A 19,435-nucleotide genomic window follows, 5' to 3' on the forward strand; every position below is an offset into this window, starting at 1 on the left:
TGGCTATTTGGTTAAATATTTAACTAAATATTTACCAGTATTATGGATTTGGGGTAGAAGATGTTCAAGGTCCTGTTGCTTCCAGACTTGGTGCGTTGGGACCGCTTGCCATGCAGTAGCAGAGAGAACAGTATATGATTTGGGTGGCTGGAGAGTTTGACCATTTTTAGGGTCTTCCTCTGACACCGCCTGGTATAGAGGTCCTGGATGGCAGGGAGCTCGTCCCCAGTCATGTACTGGGCCGTACGCACTACCCTCTGTAGCTCCTTGCGGTCGGATGCCAAGCAGTTGCCATAACGAGCAGTGATGCAGCCTGTCAACATGCTCTCAACTTTTTGAAGATCTGAGGACCCATGCCAGATCTTTTCGGGCTCCTGAAAGGGAATAGACTTTGTCGTGCCCTCTTCACAAATGCATTGGTGTGTTTGGATCATGGTAGATCCTTAGTGATGTGGACACCGAGGAACTTGATGCTCTCGACCCGCTCCACTACAGCCCCTTCGATGTGAATGGGGGCGTGCTCTGCCTTAAGTTTCTTGTAGTCCACTATCAGCTCCTTTGTCTTGCTGACGTTGAGGGAGAGGTTGTTGTCCTTGCATCCCACTGCCAGGTCTCCTCCCTATAGGAGGTAATCAGGCCTATTACCGTAAACTTAATGATTGTGTTGGAGTTGGGCCTCCCGGGTGGCGCAGTGGTTAATAAGGGAGCTCTACTGCAGCGCCAGCTGTGCCACCAGAGACTCTGGGTTCGCGCCCAGGCTCTGTTGTAACCGGCCGCGCCCGTGAGGTCCGTGGGGCGACGCACAATTGGCCTAGCGTTGTCCGGGTTAGGGAGTGCTTGGCCGGTAGGGAAATCCTTGTCTCATTGCACACCAGCGACTCCTGTGGCAGGCCGGGCGCAGTGCGCGCTAACCAAGGTTGCCAGATGCACGGTGTTTCCTCTGACACATTGGTGCAGCTGGCTTCCGGGTTGGATGGCGCTGTGTTAAGAAGCAGTGCGGCTTGGTTGGGTTGTGTATCGGAGGACGCATGACTTTCAACCTTTGTCTCTCCCGAGCCCATACGTGAGTTGTAGCGATGAGACAAGATAGTAGCTACTAAACAATTGGATACAAAATACATTGAATGGCATTTATACACACACGCACGCACGCACACACACGCACATTCTATCCAGTTGTCTGGAAAGAGAGTGTGTATAAAGAGTAGGATAGTAGCCTATGGGGAAAGACATTAGTATTTTTGCCCTACTTTCTTTCTGGCTTGTTAAAAGCAATCGTCTAGCCAATCTGTCACCCGGCTTGAAACGTCTGCTCTGGCTAGAGCTGGCACACGCATGCGCACACACACACACACACCATACCACACACATCCCCTCTGGCTAGTTACACAGGAGAGAAGGGAGGCAAGGTAGAGATGAATGTCTTTCCAACTTCACCTGTCCCAACCCCAACATTTCACTTAACAAATTATAAACAAAGTCAGGCTGAGTCACAATGTTGTGCTCAGAGGGAGAGAAAAATACTGTTGGTCTAAGATGACAGATCTCCTCCTCATGGTGCGAGATGACCACACACACTAGGGTGCTTATAGGAACTCCTAGTGGCTCTCTGTGTGTGTGTGTGTGCGTGCGTGCGCGTCGTGCGCGTGCGTGCGTGCGTGTGTGTGTGTGCATGCGTGTGTGTGTGTGTGTGTGTGTGTGCGTGTGTGTGTGTGTGTGTGTGTGTGTGTGTGTGTGTGTGTGTGTGTGTGTGTGTGTGTGTGTGTGTGTGTGTGTGTGTGTGTGTGTGTGTGTGTGCGTGTGTGTGTGCGTGAAAGATGTCCTCCCATAAAAAACATCTTTTATTTCCCATGCACACACTCTAGCATTAATGGCTGTACAGGAATCTAATGAAATGCACACATAAAAGAAAGCAAGGTTATAGGCTACAGGGAAACAAAGATCAGTTTGAATATTCAACAAATGCTTGTATTTTTCCTTTTTACCTTTCCATCATCAGGGAACTGATTTGAATGTGAAGGTTAATTTGAATACTCTGCGGTATAAAGTATTCTAAAATTATCTGTATTTATTTATACCGTATATTATATCATACATACCTTATACTGTATACCTTATACAGCTGGATGCGTCTTCGCCAGGGATAATTAAGAGAGGAGAGAGACATAGAGAGAGAGAAAGAAAGAGTAGTGAAAGACAGAGAGAGGAAGAGAAAACAGGCAGAGAGAGAGAACGGTGTGAAATAGAAAGAGGAAGCAGACAGACGAGGGAGAGAGACAGGTAGGATAAATTAACAGGAGGGAGAGCGAAACAGGAGGGAGAGAGAGAGAAACAGGAGGGAGGAAAGTGAGAGAGAGAAACAGGAGGGAGGAAAGTGAGAGAGAGAAACAGGAGGGAGAGAGAGACAGAAACATCAGAGACAGAGAAACAAGAGGGAGACAGAAACAAGAGAGTTATTTGCCCATGATTTGCCTCTTACATTAAACCAGAAATGTATGATTTATTAAATTCAATTCTACAATAAGTTGGTGTCAGCGTGCGCTCGTGCGTGTGTGTGTGTGTGTGTGTGTGTGTGTGTGTGTGTGTGAGAGAGAGAGAGTAAATAAGGTGGTGTCAGCACTTTGCCTGTCATCTCTAGAGATCGATGGAGACAGCGATGGATGGGGATGCCTGCTCTTATTTACCTCATCTGACACACGCATACACACACACATACTAACAAACAAACACACATACACGTGCATATATATAAATACACTACCTTATTTACTCTCACACACACACACACACACACACACACACACACACACACACACACACACACACACACACACACACACACACACACACACACACACACACAGGAAGAGAGGAGACAAGATCAAATATAAACGCTTGTATTTCCCCCTCTGGGTGGATCCAGTGCTTAAGAATTTGAACGGCAATATTCTTGGAGACAAGAGAAAGAGAGGAAGAAAGAAAGTTAGAGACTAAGAATGTGCATGCCAATAGGTAGAGAGAGAGAGAGAGAGACAGAGGGAGAGAGATGTAGAGACAGAGAGAGAGCGAGAGACAGAGAGAGAGCGAGAGATAGAGAGAGATAGAGAGACAGAGAGAGAGTGAGATGGAGAGAGATAATCTGTTTCATGATTGCCGTTAAGCACCTAGCGATGATGATTTAAAAATAAAAAGTGTACTGTACAAATGAAATAAATCAGTATTATCATACAACAGTGCAGCAGGCATATGTAAATTACTTTCAGCTCCCTCTGATTCCATATACTTACTGACCAGGCATCTCAAATCAGTTGCTAAACTGCACCACAAAATATCCTTCCTAATCACTATAATCAGGTTTTATATAGGAGCCAATCCCACCCACTCACCACTAACATAACACTAATACCAGCCTGGGTGTAAAGATGCCTTATAATGGAAGAAGATGGCAGGGAGAAGTAGGAGAAGAGGAAAAGCGAGAGAGTGCATGCTGTGTGTTTGTGGACGTTGTGGAGTTTTGCTTATGTACATTGGTGTTATCAGAGTGGAACTTGAGTCATGGGTTATGCCAAGTGTGCAGGGTTGTGTGGGGGGGGGGCTCTCTTTCTCTCCCAGCTAGAGCTGTCAGAGTTCTTCAAGAACAGTGGTTTTGGAGTCAGACGCAGAGAGCAGAGGAATTTTTTTTTTTTTTAAATATTACCGGAAAAAACGGTCACTCCAAAAACACAAAGCACCTCAACTGACCGGCCCATACACAGGACTGTCCGGAAAAATACAAAAAAAACGAACATCCACAAACTGACAGCATAGCAATTCCGCACAAACCTAGGCGGGCCTAACAGGCTTAAATAGACAAAAATCAAGAAAACAGTGTGTGTGTGTGTGTGTGTGTGTGTGTGTGTGTGTGTGTGTGTGTGGCAGCGAGCCGCCAATGGCCTCGATGGCGACCCGGGGGGAGAGGCGCTGGGCGATCCGAGCGGAGGCGGCAGAAGTCCCTCAGTAGAGAAGGGTCCAAAATGTCCCCCACCGGTACCCAGCACCTCTCCTCCGGACCGTACCCCTCCCAGTCCACGAGGTACTGTATGCCCCTCACCCGGCGTCTCGAGTTCAGAATAGCACGTACTGTGTACGCCGGGGACCCCTCGATGTCCAGAGGGGGCGGAGGGACCTCCGGCCCCTCACCTTCCTGCAGGGGACCAGCCATCACCGGCCTGAGGAGAGACACATGAAACGAGGGGTTAATACGATAGTAAGTAGGAAGCTGTAACCTATAACACACCTCATTTGTCCTCCTCAGGACTGTAAATGGCCACTCACACTGCGGCCCCAGCTTCCGGCAGGGCAGGCGGAGGGGCAGGTTTCGGGTCGAGAGCCAGACCCAGTCCCCCGGTGCGAACACGGGGGCCTCACTGCGGTGCTGGTCAGCGCTCCTCTTTTGCCGTCCACTAGCCTGTTTTAAAGGTTCCTGGACGGCTCTCCAGGTGTCCTTTGAGCGCTGCACCCATTCCTCCACCGCAGGAGCCTCGGCCTGGCTCTGATGCCATGGAGCCAGGACCGGCTGGTAGCTCAACACGCACTGGAACGGAGAGACTGGCGAGGAGTAGAGGACTGGCGGAGGGAGTTCTGGGCTAGCTCCGCCCATGGGACGTACCTCGCCCACTCACCAGGCCGGTCCCGGCAATACGACTGCAGAAATCTACCCACATCCTGGTTTACTCTCTCCACCTGCCCATTACTCTCGGGGTGGAAACCCGAGGTCAGGCTGACCGAGACTCCCAGCCATTCCATGAATGCCCTCCAAACTCTGGACGTGAACTGGGGACCCCAATCAGAAACAGGCACCCCGCAGTTCTGGAAGACATGGGTAAGCAGAGCCTCCGCAGTCTGTAGGGCCGTAGGGAGACCAGGCAACGGGATGAGACGGTAGGACTTAGAAAACCGATCCACAACGACCAGGATCGTGGTATCTCCCTGAGACGGGTGAAGGTAGGTGAGAAAGTCCACCGACAAGTGCGACCACGGCCGTTGTGGAATGGGGAGGGGCTGTTACTTCCCTCTAGGCAGGTGTTGAGGAGCCTTGCTCTGAACGCACACTGAGCAGGAGGAGACATAACACATCACATCCTTTACCAACGTGGGCCACCAGTACCTCCCCCTAAGACTCCTCACTGTCCTCTCGATCCCAGGTTGACCCAAAGAGGGTAGTGTATGGGCCCATCGAATCAACTTATCACGGACAACAAGCGGCACATACTGAACCCCTGCTGGACACTGAGGGGTTGCAGGTTCCAACCATAATGCCTGCTCGATCTCCACGTCCACCATACCACCGGTGCCATCAGACATGAAGCTGGGAGGATGGGAGTCAGCTCGATGGGCCGCTCCTCGGTGTCATAGTGGCGGGACAGCGCATCGGCCTTCGTGTTCTGGGAGCCTGGCCGATATGAAATCGTAAAACGGAAACGGGGTAAAGAACATGGCCCACCTAGCCTGACGCGGATTCAGTCTCCTCACTGCCCGGATATACTCGAGATTACGATGGTCAGTCCAGATGAGGAAAGGGTGCTTGGCCCCCTCAAGCCATTGTCTCCACACCTTCAGAGCCTTGACTACAGCTAACAGCTCCCAGTCCCCACGTCATAGTTCCGCTCCGCCAGACCAAGCTTCTTCGAAAAAAAGCACAGGGGCGGAGCTTTGGTGGCGTGCCCGAGCACTGTGATAGCACGGCTCACACCCCAGCCTCGGACGCGTCCACCTCCACTATGAACGCCAAAGAGGGGTCCGGATGAGCCCTCTGGAGCATTGGTCAACAGCTCCTTCAGGCGACTGAAAGCTCTGGCCGCCTCTGCTGACCAGCGCAAGCGCGCTGGCCCCCTCTTCAGCAGTGAGGTAATGGGAGAAGCCACCTGACCAAAACCCCGGATAAACCTCCAGGGTAATTGGCAAACCCTAAAAACCGCTGCACCTCCTTTACCACGGTCGGAGTCGGACAATAATGCACGGCTGTAATGTGGTCACACTCCATCATCACCCCAGAGGTGGAAATGCGATAACCCAGGAAGGAAACGGCTTGTTTGGAGAACACACATTTCTCAGCCTTGATGTACAGGTCATGCTCCAGCAGTTGCCCAAGTACCTTACGCACCAGAGACACGTGCAGAATATATATACACTACACTACCATATACACTACCACCCCCGCCCGTGCAGGTCTCTGAGAATCTGCAGCATTCATCAACCCATACGGCATGACGAGGTACTCATAATGGCCAGATGTGGTACTAAACGTTGTCTTCCACTCATCTCCCTCCCGGATACGCACCAGATTATACACACTCCTAAAGTCCAGTTTTGTGAAGAAACGCGCCCCGTGAAATGATTCCACCGGCGTGGCAATGAGAGGTAGTGGGTAACTAAACCTCACTGTGATGGAATTTAGACCTCTATAATCAATGCACGAACGCAGACCTCCCTCCTTCTTCTTCACAAAAAAGAAGCTTGAGGAGACGGGTGACGTAGAGGGCTGAATGTACCCCTGTCCCAAAGATTCAGTGACGTATGTCTCCATAGCCACTGTCTCCTCCTGGGACAACGGGTACACGTGACTCCTGGAAAGTGCAGCGTTTACCAGGAGGTTTATCGCGCAATCCCCTCGTCGATGAGGTGGTAATTGGGTCGCCTTCTTCTTACAGAAGGCGGTAGTCAAATTGGCATATTCAGAGGGAATGCGCACAGTGGAAGCCTGGTCTGGACTCTCCACCGTCGTCGCACCGATGGAAGCTCCTATGCACCTGGCTGAACACTCCTCTGACCACCCTCGGAGAGCGCCCTGTCTCCATGAAATCTCCGGATTGTGATTAGCCAGCCAGGGAATTTCCAGCACCACTGGAAACTCAGGTGAATCAATAAGGAACAGGCTAATCTGCTCCTTATGATCACCCTGCGTTACCATGTCCAGCAGCACCGTAGCCTCCCTAATTACTCCTGGCCCTAATGGTCAGCTATCTAAGGAGTGCACGGGGAAAGGTCGATCTAACGACACCAGGGGAATCCCAAGCCCACGATCCATAAAATTCCCAGCTGCGCCTGAATCGACTAGCGCCTTATGCTGTAGAGATGGGGAAAACCAGGGAAAGAAATCAATACAAACACATGACCGACAGGAAGCTCTGAATGAGTTTGGTGCTTACTCACCTGGGGTGATCGAGCAGTGTTCCGCCTGTCCTCCCGACTCCTAGACGAGTTCCTCCAGCACCGGTCGGACGTGTGCCCTCGTCAACCACAACTGGTGCAGGAGGACACTCCTCCTCCGGTCCCCCTTGAAGCCGTACCTCCTAATTCCATAGGGATAGGAACAGGGGGGCTGGGGATTGGAAACGACAGGACCTGATCCGAACGCCCACGAGCAGCCAGCAGGTTGTCGAGACGGATAGCCAGATCGATAAGTCCATCCAGTGTGAATGTGGTGTCCCGACATGCCAGCTCCCTGCGGACGTCCTCCCTGAGACTACATCTAAAATGATCAATCAAGGCCCTGTCGTTCCATCCTGCTCCTGCTGCCAAAGTCCTAAACTCAAGGGCAAAATCCTGTACGCTCCTCGTCTCCTGATGCAGGTGGAACAGCCGTTCACCCGCCGCCCGACCCTCGGGTGGATGGTCAAAAACAGCTCGAAATCGGCGGGTGAACTCTGGGTAATTATCCTTAGCCGAGTCCGGACCATTCCATACTGCGTTAGCCCACTCGAGGGCTCGCCCAGTCAAGCAGGAGGCGAGGGCGCACACGCTCTCCTCTCCAGAGGGAGCAGGACGCATGTTAGCCAGGTATAGTTCCAGCTGAAGGAGGAAACCCTGGCACCCAGCCGCCGATCCGTCAAACTCCCGTGGGAGTGTCAGCCGAAGAGCCCCAGAGCCAGATGTGGTCGCAGAAACAGGAGGTGCTGGAGAAGGGGTTGGTAGAGATGATGTGGGGAGACCACTCCTCTCCCATCGATCCATTCTCTCCATCATTTGGTCCATAGCAGAACCAATCCGGTGAAGCACGCTGGTATGATGGAGGACCCTCTCTTCCATCGATGGGAGAGGAGACGCTGCTGCTCCTGCTGATTCCATGGGTGGTGCGGGATTCTGTCACGTCTAATCAAGGTGGGTGGAATCAGGCGCAGAGAGCAGATAGCGATATAACGTTTATTCTCGGTGAACAAAAACAAACAACGGTCAACCCAAATACAGACAGGGTGAATATATCCAACACAGGATAAAGACTAACCGGAGAATAACAAACAGCAAACACCGACAGACAAAACGAAATGACAAAATAAACAATCCCGCACAAAACAAGGGCGGGACAACCTACATTAAATACAGACACTAATTAACTAAACAACACACAGGTGAAACCAATTAGACAAAACCAACAGATACACGAAAAAGGGATCGGTAGTGGCTAATAGGACGGTGACGACGACCGCCGAGCACCGCCCGAATGGGCAGGAGAGCCAACTTCGGCGGAAGTCGTGACAGTATTTCATTACTTTAATAGAACGTTTCCTAAAAGTTCAAACATGGTTACATTTAATTTCAATCTTGGCAATGTTCTCGGAATGTTCTCCAACCGGTTTGACATTGGGAATGTTCTCAAATAGTTCAGAGAACATTAAGAAACAACGTTCTTCTGAGGGAATTTCAGTACTTCAGCATAACATTTCCTACAGGTTTCCTCATGGTTTTATTTCATGTCAAATTGTTCCGAGAACGTTAAGAAAATTGTCTATAAAAACCACAAGAAAACTTTAGCAAACATTCTAAGAACGTTTTTTAAAAATATATACATTCCATTCTCGGCATCAACAAAACTCTCTCTGTCCTCTATCTTGTTAAGTGTGTTCAGGTGTGTTGGCCGGGTCTACTAATTGGCCACACATGATCTTAATTAGTGCTTGTTTCCTTTTAAATGGGGTCTGTTTGAATAGACAAAAATGAACAGCTTTGTATGAATAAAAAAACATTGAACCAATAGCTCCGTCCGTGGCCAATTGGACTAATTACATAGATAGGGAACAAAAGATCGTAGATTCAAATCTCACTGATGTTTGAATGATTAATGCCTAAGCAAATTCATTTCTATATGTGCTTGGATTCCAAAACAGTATTTCCCAACAGTATTTCCCAGCATTTCCCAAACGTAGTTCTAAGGGGTGCACATTTTTGCCCTAACACCACACAGCTGATTCAAATGATCAAAACTAGATGATTAGTTGATTATTTGAATCAGCTGTGTGGTGCTAGGGCAAAAAACAAAAACGTGAACCCCTTGGGGTCCCAAGGAAACCCTGATTTAAACTAAGCTAGCAGTGTTATTAAAAGTCTTATTGAAATATGTTCTCAGAATGTTATTTAATTACCTTCCAATAACCTATGGTTTTCGTTCTCAGAACCTTCCGGCAACCTAAAAATGTACATTCCAAGAACAGGCTAAATGTTCACTTCCGGTCTCAGAAAGTTTAAATAACGTGCAGTTCTACAAGAAACTTATGGCTATGTTCCCAGAACCAGTGGGGAACAAAAAATGTACGTTCCCAGAACTTTCAAGGAAGCACATGTGCTAGCTGGGAATGATGTAGTTTCCTGAAGCAGGTTTTGTCATTTGAGTCTGGTGGGTTTTAATGGTGGGGGGGGGGGTCAGGGGCTTAGGAAGACAGCTGAGCAGGGATGTAGTGCTGCCGGTGTGCGCGGGAGCGGCACCCCCTCACTTTTATTCAATTTGCAAATACACAGAGCTGGTAAAAATCGTTTCTGGGAAATAATTTCTGAAGCAGAATCAGTGTCATGCAAGATCACATAATGATTAGTATTTTACATAACAGAACTGAATATAATGGCATAGCATGGTAGGCCTTTAACGTTACTGTTACACTAAAAACAGATCAGGGATATTGTCTCTGCATATTAAAACAGGTAAGATCAGGGATTTGTCTGTGTATATTGAAACAGGTACGGTCAGGGATATTGTGTCTGCGTATTGAAACAGATACGATCAGGGATATTGTGTCTGCGTATTGAAACAGGTACGATCAGGGATATTGTGTCTGCGTAGTGAAACAGGTACGATCAGGGATATTGTGTCTGCGTATTGAAACAGGTAAGATCAGGGATATTGCCTCTGCGTATTGAAACAGATAAGATCAGGGATATTGTGTCTGCGTATTGAAACAGGTACGATCAGGGATATTGTGAAACAGGTCTCAGGGATATTGTGTCTATTGAAACAGATACGATCAGGGATATTGTGTCTGCGTATTGAAACAGGTAAGATCAGGGATATTGCCTCTGCGTATTGAAACAGATAAGATCAGGGATATTGTGTCTGCGTATTGAAACAGGTACGATCAGGGATATTGTCTCTGCATATTGAAACAGGTACGATCAGGGATATTGTGTCTGCGTATTGAAACAGGTACGATCAGGGATATTGTGTCTGCGTATTGAAACAGGTAAGATCAGGGATATTGTGTCTGCGTATTGAAACAGGTACGATCAGGGATATTGTGTCTGCGTATTGAAACAGGTAAGATCAGGGATATTGTGTCTGCATATTGAAACAGGTAAGATCAGGGATATTGTGTCTGCGTATTGAAACAGATACGATCAGGGATATTGTGTCTGCATATTGAAACAGGTAAGATCAGGGATGATCAGGGATATTGTGTCTGCATATTGAAACAGGTAAGATCAGGGATATTGTGTCTGCGTATTGAAACAGATACGATCAGGGATATTGTGTCTGCGTATTGAAACAGGTAAGATCAGGGATATTGTGTCAGGTGATCAGGGATATTGAAACAGGCAAGATCAGGGATATTGTGTCTGCATACTGAAACAGATACGATCAGGGATATTGTGTCTGCGTATTGAAACAGGTAAGATCAGGGATTTGTCTCTGCGTATTGAAACAGGTACGATCAGGGATATTGTGTCTGCGTATTGAAACAGGTAAGATCAGGGATATTGCATCTGCGTATTGAAACAGGTACGGTCAGGGATATTGTGTCTGCGTATTGAAACAGGTAAGATCAGGGATTTGTCTCTGCGTATTGAAACAGGTAATATCAGGGATTTGTCTCTGTGTACTGAAACAGGCAAGATCAGGGATATTGTGTCTGCGTATTGAAACAGGTACGGTCAGGGATATTGTGTCTGCGTATTGAAACAGGTAAGATCAGGGATTTGTCTCTGCGTATTGAAACAGGTAATATCAGGGATATTGTGTCTGCGTATTGAAACAGGTACGATCAGGGATATTGTGTCTGCGTATTGAAACAGGTACGGTCAGGGATATTGTGTCTGCGTATTGAAACAGGTAAGATCAGGGATTTGTCTCTGCGTATTGAAACAGGTAATATCAGGGATATTGTGTCTGCGTATTGAAACAGATACGATCAGGGATTTGTGTCTGCGTATTGAAACAGGTAAGATCAGGGATATTGTGTCTGCGTATTGAAACAGATACGATCAGGGATATTGTGTCTGCGTATTGAAACAGGTACGATCAGGGATATTGTGTCTGCGTATTGAAACAGGTAAGATCAGGGATATTATGTCTGCCTATTGAAACAGGTACGATCAGGGATATTGTGCCTGCGTATTGAAACAGGTAAGGTCAGGGATTTGTCTCTGCGTATTGAAACAGGTACGATCAGGGATATTGTCTGCGTATTGAAACAAGTACGACCTATTGAAACAGGTATTGTGGTGAAATGGAAGAGGAAAGACGATGTAACTATTGTGACCTCAAAGAAATAGAGAATGAAACTCATGTTATTTTCTATTGCCCTTTCTACCACGATATACTCTTGATCTTATTCCAGAAAGCACACCAGATATACCCTGGCATTATGTGGCTGAGCGATGAGGAGAAACTGAAATTGTCTCCCACATAAATCGTTTGTTTGTGTCAGACTGGGTTCAAATGCCTTCTGTTTCATTTTATTTTATTTATTTATCTGTATATGTTATGTTATGTATGTATGTATGTATGTACAGTATGTATGTATGTATGTATGTACAGTATGTATGTATGTATGTATGTATGTATGTATGTATGTATGTATGTATGTATGTATGCATGTATGTATGTACAGTATGTATGTATGTATGTACAGTATGTATGTATGTATGTACAGTATGTATGTATGTATGTATGTATGTATGTATGTATGTATGTATGTATGTACAGTATGTATGTATGTATGTACAGTATGTATGTATGTATGTATGTATGTATGTATGTATGTATGTATGTATGTATGTATGTATGTACAGTATGTATGTATGTACAGTATGTAGAGTATGTATGTATGTATGTATGTATGTATGTATGTATGTATGTATGTACAGTATGTATGTATGTACAGTGTGTATGTATGTATGTATGTATGTATGTATGTATGTATGTATGTATGTATGTATGTATGTATGTATGTATGTATGTACAGTAAGTATATTTTTTTTTACTGCTCTAGGGACATAATTATTGTTTGGATAACCTTATTTACTATTACGTATTGATTTCATCTTTAACTTGTTTCACTCTGTATGCGATGCACACTGCAGAGAACACCGAAAGAAGAATTTTCGCTGAATTATCACATTGAATTATTGTAATGTTTGTTTATGTGTCAATTAATCCCATAAGTGATGGGTTGCCAACTGGAGATTAGACACAAAAATAAAATGTAATGAATTTTATTCATTCATTACAGTGCCTTCAGAAGGTATTCACACCCCTTGACTTTCCACATTTGTTGTGTTACAGCCTGAATTTAAAATGGATCAAACTTAGGTGTCTTTGTCACTGGCCTACACACAATGTCTAATGTTTTTAGAAATTTTTACAAACGAATGACAAAGGAAAAGCTGAAATGTCTTGAAATAAATAAGTATTCTACCTCATCTCTGTACCCCACACATACAATTATCTGGAAGGTCCCTCAGTCCAGCAATGAATTTCAAACACAGATTAAACCACAAAGGCCAGGGATGTTTTTCCGTGCCTCACAAAGAAGGGCACCTATTGGTAGATGGGTATAAAAAGAAATGGACATTGAATATCCCTTTGAGCAGGGTGAAGTTCTTAATTACTCTTTGGATGGTGTACAAATACACCCAGTCACTACAAAGATACAGGCGTCCTTCCTAACTCAGTTGCCGGAGAGGAAGAAAACAGAGGCCAATGGTGTCTTTAAAACATTTACAAAGTTGAATGGCTGTGAAAGGAGAAACCTGAAGATGGATCAACGACATTGTAGTTACTCGACAATATTAATCTAATTGACAGAGTTAAGAAAATGAAGCCTGCACAGAATACATTTCTTCCAAAACCCTGTTTGCAACAATGCACTAAAGTAATACAGCAAAACACCCAATGTGGAAAATAAATTCACTTTTTGTCCTGAATACAAAGTGTTATGTTTGGGGCAAATCCAGTACAACACATTACTGAATACCACTCTCCATATTTTCAAGCATAGTTGTGGATGCTATGGGTATGATTGTAATTGTTAAGTAATGGGGAGTTTTTCAGGATACAAAATTAATGGAATGGAGCTAAGCACAGGCAAAATCTTGGAGGAAAACCTTGTTCAGACTGCTTTCCACCAGACACTTGGAGATGAATTCACCTTTCAGCAGGATAATAAACTAAAACAAACCTACACAGGAGTTGCTTACCATTAAGACAGTGAATGTTCGAGTTACAGTTTTGATATAAATCTACTTGAAAATCAATGGCAAGACCTGAAAATGATTGTCTGGTAATGATCAACAACCAATTTTATAGAGTTTGAAGAATTTGGAAAATAATAACGTGCAAATGTTACACAATCCAGGTGAGGAAAGCTATGCTCTTAGAGACGAACCTAGAAAGAGTCACAGCTGTAATCGCTTACCCTAAGGTGCTTCGACAAAGTGTTGACACAGGGGTGTGAATACTTATGTAAATGAGATATTTTTGTATTTAATTTTCAATTAATTTGCAAAAATGTCTAAAAACATGTTTCCACTTTGTCATTATGGTGTATTGTGTGTAGCTGGGTAAGAAAACAAATATATTTAACCCATTTTGAATTCCGGCTGTAACAACTAAATGTGGAATAACTTAAAGGGTATGAATACTTTCTTAAGACACTGTATTTAATCCCTTTTCATTAATCCCCTTTCACCTTCATAGCTCCATTCATAAAACAAACGGTACCAGTTACCTTTAGACAAGTCCCGTGACACTTGTAGGGGTCGAAGAGCACAATGGAGTACACCACATTGTTTGTGGGAATCTCCCCTTTCCACAGTGGGGTCACATTAGTTTGTAGCCCAAACGGTTCGGACGTTACAAACAGATGTTGGCACATCGATGGTACCGACTTCCGGACCTCTGAAACTGAAATAATAATACAAATTTGTAGGTCAAACAGTTTGGACCCTACAGATGTTTTTGTGAGAAGACCAATTTTCATTATGTCTCATGATCTGACAAACAGCTCTGTAGCTCTGCCACCTTTCACCACAGATACAGAAGTGCGACACTGGTTGATGTGGTGGATTGAGACGCATCCAATGGACAAAAAAACATGTCTCTAGCTTAAACTGACAGATTGTTATGGGGATTTTTGAGTGCCTAAACTTAACCCTTAAAATCAAAATTTGACATTTGGAGAAATGGAACGATACAGAGCAGCATGAGCAACAAAAACACTTTGAAAATGTGACGTGAGACTGACAGCTTGTTGGGGAGAGAGTGAGGGAGAAAGGAGGAGATAGAGCAGGAGGGAGATAAGGGAAATGTAGGTAGAAGAGGAGAGTTTATTGAGCAATTTACCAACAAAGCATAAGATTGACCAGTTTACAGTTAAGCATAGGAATATCAAAATACACCACTCCAAAGGCCTTTTTATAACATCTGATTCAAAGTACCTTCTATGAGGTCAGAATACTTGGCTTGAGTTTTAAAGCTTATGTAAGAAACTCGTTCAATTCTCATTCATTGGCTCACTATGTTGTGAGTGTATATAAAGAAAGAGGACTGAGATTCACAGGCCACATCCTTTCTGAAGAGGTTTTATTTCAGAATAAGTGGCGCTGTTGCTCTGCTGGTGCTGCTCTTCTGTCTGTCTGGAGCATGGGCTCAGGGAGAGAGTGGAGGTGTCAGAGAATTACATCACTCAACAGGGTCACAGTGAAGGGGGAGAGAGCAAGGAGAGAGAGGTTCAGATTGAGAGCCAAGGGACTGAAGCTACAGAGACGACCCACAAACAGATGGTTGGCCAGACTACCACCACCCCTGACATCTGGAGTGAGCTGAAGGAGATGAGACATGGTGGTGGAACATAGTAGAGCTGACTGTCACTGACTGAACTGCAGCGCCAAATGAACAAGGTGGGGGAACTGGAGAAACAGAACTCAGGTAAGCGACCACTATGCATGGATATGGAAGATCATTTGGTCATTATTTGAGGATAATTCAGTAAAAGATCAATTTGAGAATGAAATAGTGTTCCCATAATTCCAGGACAAGCAGCGGAACTGTCAGCCATGAAGGCCTGAGTGACGGCCAGAGAGAAAAAGGGGGAGGATCTGCAGAAAGTGAATGCAGGTGATTTGAATCCACATCACACATGACCAATGTGTAAGAATTAATGAAAGTTACAATTTCGTAGCAATTTGTGATCATTGAACTGGTTGTTCATTCAGAAGTGACTGTTTAGTTAACTGATTTTCCTTTCGTGTGGTGTTATTCCTGGATACCAGAGTGACAGCCAGTGAGATTGAAACCACATAAGGAAAACAAGACAGTGCCATCTGTTGTATAAGTAGGTGAGTGACGGGGTTTGAACTGGCATTTTCTGCATGCTGCAAGACTGTCAGTCAGATATGCCATTAGCTTGTGACAGTCAAGGTTACTGTAACAAAGACGCTGAGACATAGCAGTGGCATCTATGCATGAACACAGGAACAATACTGACTGGGGAAAGAATCTAAGGGAGGTAATGGAGTCGAGGGTCGCTCATGAAGTGCACGTGCGCGTAATGATGGATGCCAGGACTGGTGGTTAGTATACCGGCGATGTCGAACGCTGGAGAGGAGGAACGGGAGTAGACGTGACAGTACCCCCCGACACGCGGCTCCTACGGCAGGACGACACCAGAGGGACGGCCCCAAGGACGAGGAGTGGGCCGGTCCGGGCAGCAAAGGTGGAAATCACGGATGTTGTTGGGATCCAGAATGTCCTCCACCAGAAACCAACACTGCTCCTCTGGGCCATGCCCCTCCCAGTCCACCAAGTACTGGAGCCGACCCCCATGACGTCAGGAGTCCATTAGGGATCTGACGGCATAGGCCGGAACCCCTCGATGTCCAGGGGGGGCGGAGGGGTGTTGTGGGGACAGCATCAGCTAGGCGCCAGGAACCACCGTCCTGAGAAGGGAGACATGAAAAGGTGAGATACGGTAGTCACTGGGAAGCTGTAACCTATACATCACCTCGTTGATCCTCCAGAGAACCTTTAAAGCCCCACAAACCGGGGGCTCAGCTTCTTACAGGGCAGGCGGAGTGGGAGGTTCCTGGCAGAGAGCCAGACATGATCTCCAGGATGGAAAACGGGGGTCGCACTGCGGTGGCGGGCTGCCTGCTCCTCCTGATGGTGGACAGCACATTGGAGTCTCACGTGAATGTTGCTCCATACCTCTGCACGCCTGAACTGATCAACTGCAGGATCTTCGGTCTGGACTGGAGTTCCACGGAGCCAGGGCCGGCTGAAAACCCAGAACACTGGAAGGGAGTCAGCACAGTGGAGGAGTGACATAGCGAATTCTTGGCGTACTCAGCCCACGGAAAGAATCGGGCCCACTCTACCTGCCGGTCCTGACAGTAACTCCTCAGGAACCTCCCCAGCTCCAGGTTCATCCTTTCCACCTGCCTGGTGGACTGAGGCCGATACCCAGAAGTGAGGTTGACCGTGACCCCGAGCTTCTCCATACCCGTGATGTGAATTGGGGGCCACGGTCAGAGACAATATCCTCCGGAAGGGAATAATGCCTGGAAGACCTGCTGGAATAGTGCCTCAGCAACCTGGAGAGCAGTAGGGAGACCAGAGAGGGATAAAATGACAGTATTTGGAAAATATATCCACAACCACCAAAATGGTGGCGAAACCGTCAGAAGAGGGGAGATCAGTAACAACGACATAGCGAGTGACGTCCTGCACCAAGGTTGGCCACCAGTACTTTTGAGAGATGGATTTGGTAGTGCGAGAAATACCTGGATGACCAGCAATGACAGCTGTGTGTGCCCAGGTCAGCAGGCAATCCCTTATCCCTGTGGGAACATTGATGCGCTCAGGAGGACAGTTAGTGGGTGTGGGCTCCCTCTCCAGAGCCTGACGGATGTCCACATCTACGTCCCAGACCACAGGGGCTGGGAAAGGATGGAATTATAGGTGCAATCTGGTTAGGACCCTCTCCCGAAACGTTCCCGGCAGCACCGGAATCCACTAACGCTGTAGACACAGTACATGAGGGACAGTCAACTAGTGTGATGGACACGAAAAAGAGTTTAGCAGGAAGTGGCGAAGAGGGAATATTCACTCATGCCCCAGGAGGTGGAAGATGATGGTGCTGCTATGATGGATCCCAGGTTGGGAAGTACAAGATACTGCTGGAGCTGGTGCCCGCCTTGACCACAATAAAGTCAGAGCCCCAGATGTCTCCGTCTGCATCGCTCTGCTGCAGGGAGGCGTGTGACCCCTACCTCAGTGGGTTCAGGCTCTGAACCAGTGTTCCCTGAGGGAGGGAGAGAGGTGATGAGAGTACTGATGCTTGCGAAGTAGATTATACAGATAGACAGCCATCACAATGAGTGCGTCCATGTAGAGGTTGTCGTCTCAACAGGCCAGTTCCGTCTGGACCTCCTCGCGCAGACCTCTTCTGAATACCGTACGAAGCACCGGCTAATTCCATGCACTGGATGGTGCCATCTGGTCCCCTGCCGTAATTGGAGTAGGTGCTCACCACCACCCCCCTCCTCCCTGCCCTCCGAGGGATTATCGAAGATACATTTAAACAGAGCCATGAACCCCGCATATGAATCTAGCTCCTCCTCTCATCTCCTCTCCTCTCTCCCAGACGGCTGTGGCCCATTCCAACACCCGCCCAGTCATTAGAGAAATAACCGTGGCAACCTTGGACCTCCTAGTGGTGGGGGCTCCCATTTGGGGGCAAAGTAGAGGGAGCACTGAAGTAGGAAGCCCCGGCATTTAGATGGGGTGCCGTCATATTTATCCGGGAGGGAAAAACGGGCATTGCTGACCTGAGCGAGTTGCAGAATGGGCTGTTGTGCTGGCTTGCTGGGTCGACTGGTTGTAGAGTATCCTCCGCTAGTTGACAGCAACGCCTCCTGGGTATATTCGAGACATTGCACACTGCGAAGAACCTCTTCCATAGCAGTCCCCAGTTGTGCCAGCTGGTCGTGGTCTCGACAAAGAAGGTTTCCCTGCTCATCGACTGTCTGGGAGATACTGTTTTCCTGCTGCTTCCATTGTTTGAATCAGTATTCTGTAACAAAGACACTGAGAGTCAAGAAGCAGGTGGTACGTTTAATAAAACAACAAACACAGGCCGAGACAACATAGCAGTGGCGTCTACACATAAACAATACTGTCTGGGGAAAACCTAAGGGAGTTTCAGATATAGGGGAGGATATAAGCGAGGTAATGGAGTCCAGGAGTACCTCATTATGAAGTGCAGGTGTGCGTAATGATTGGTGCCAGTTGTGTGAAATGATGGATTCCAGGACCTATGTTAGTATACTGCCGATGTCGAACTCCGGAGGGGGGGGAAGAGGGAGTAGATGTGACAGTTACTCATCACATGAGCGTGGTTCACCTAACCACTTACATTACATAGGTTAACTAAGTAAAACGGCACAAATGTTTCTTTCTAAATCCAGCTTTGGAGGCCAAACTGCATACCAGAGAGAGGGAGGTGGAGCAGCTGAAGAGAGAGAATGCAGGTAAAACAGATGAGTAAAGTTAATTGTTACTTGATAAGCCTAATCAACATCATCTAATCAACATCATCTTATATTGAATTCCATTTTATTTGAAAATGACAACCTTTTCTGTCTCTCCTTTCCTGAGCATTCATTCGTATTATTAGTAAACACCTTAATCGGCGTTCCAGCAGTGTATTTGATATGCACATGTGCTTGCAGAACGCAGGTAAATCAGAACGCCATTAAAAACTCATTACATTGATTGTAAGGTAATTATAATTTAGTCGTTGACAAAAAATATAAATTGTTCTTCTCAGTATGAAGATGCATTTGTTTTTAAATCCCCATTTTCCTCCCCAATTCCGTGATATCCAATTGTGATCTAGTCTCATCACTGCAA

The sequence above is a fragment of the Oncorhynchus masou genome, chromosome 30 (genome assembly GCF_036934945.1).
Source record: "Oncorhynchus masou masou isolate Uvic2021 chromosome 30, UVic_Omas_1.1, whole genome shotgun sequence".
Lineage (NCBI taxonomy): Eukaryota > Metazoa > Chordata > Actinopteri > Salmoniformes > Salmonidae > Oncorhynchus > Oncorhynchus masou.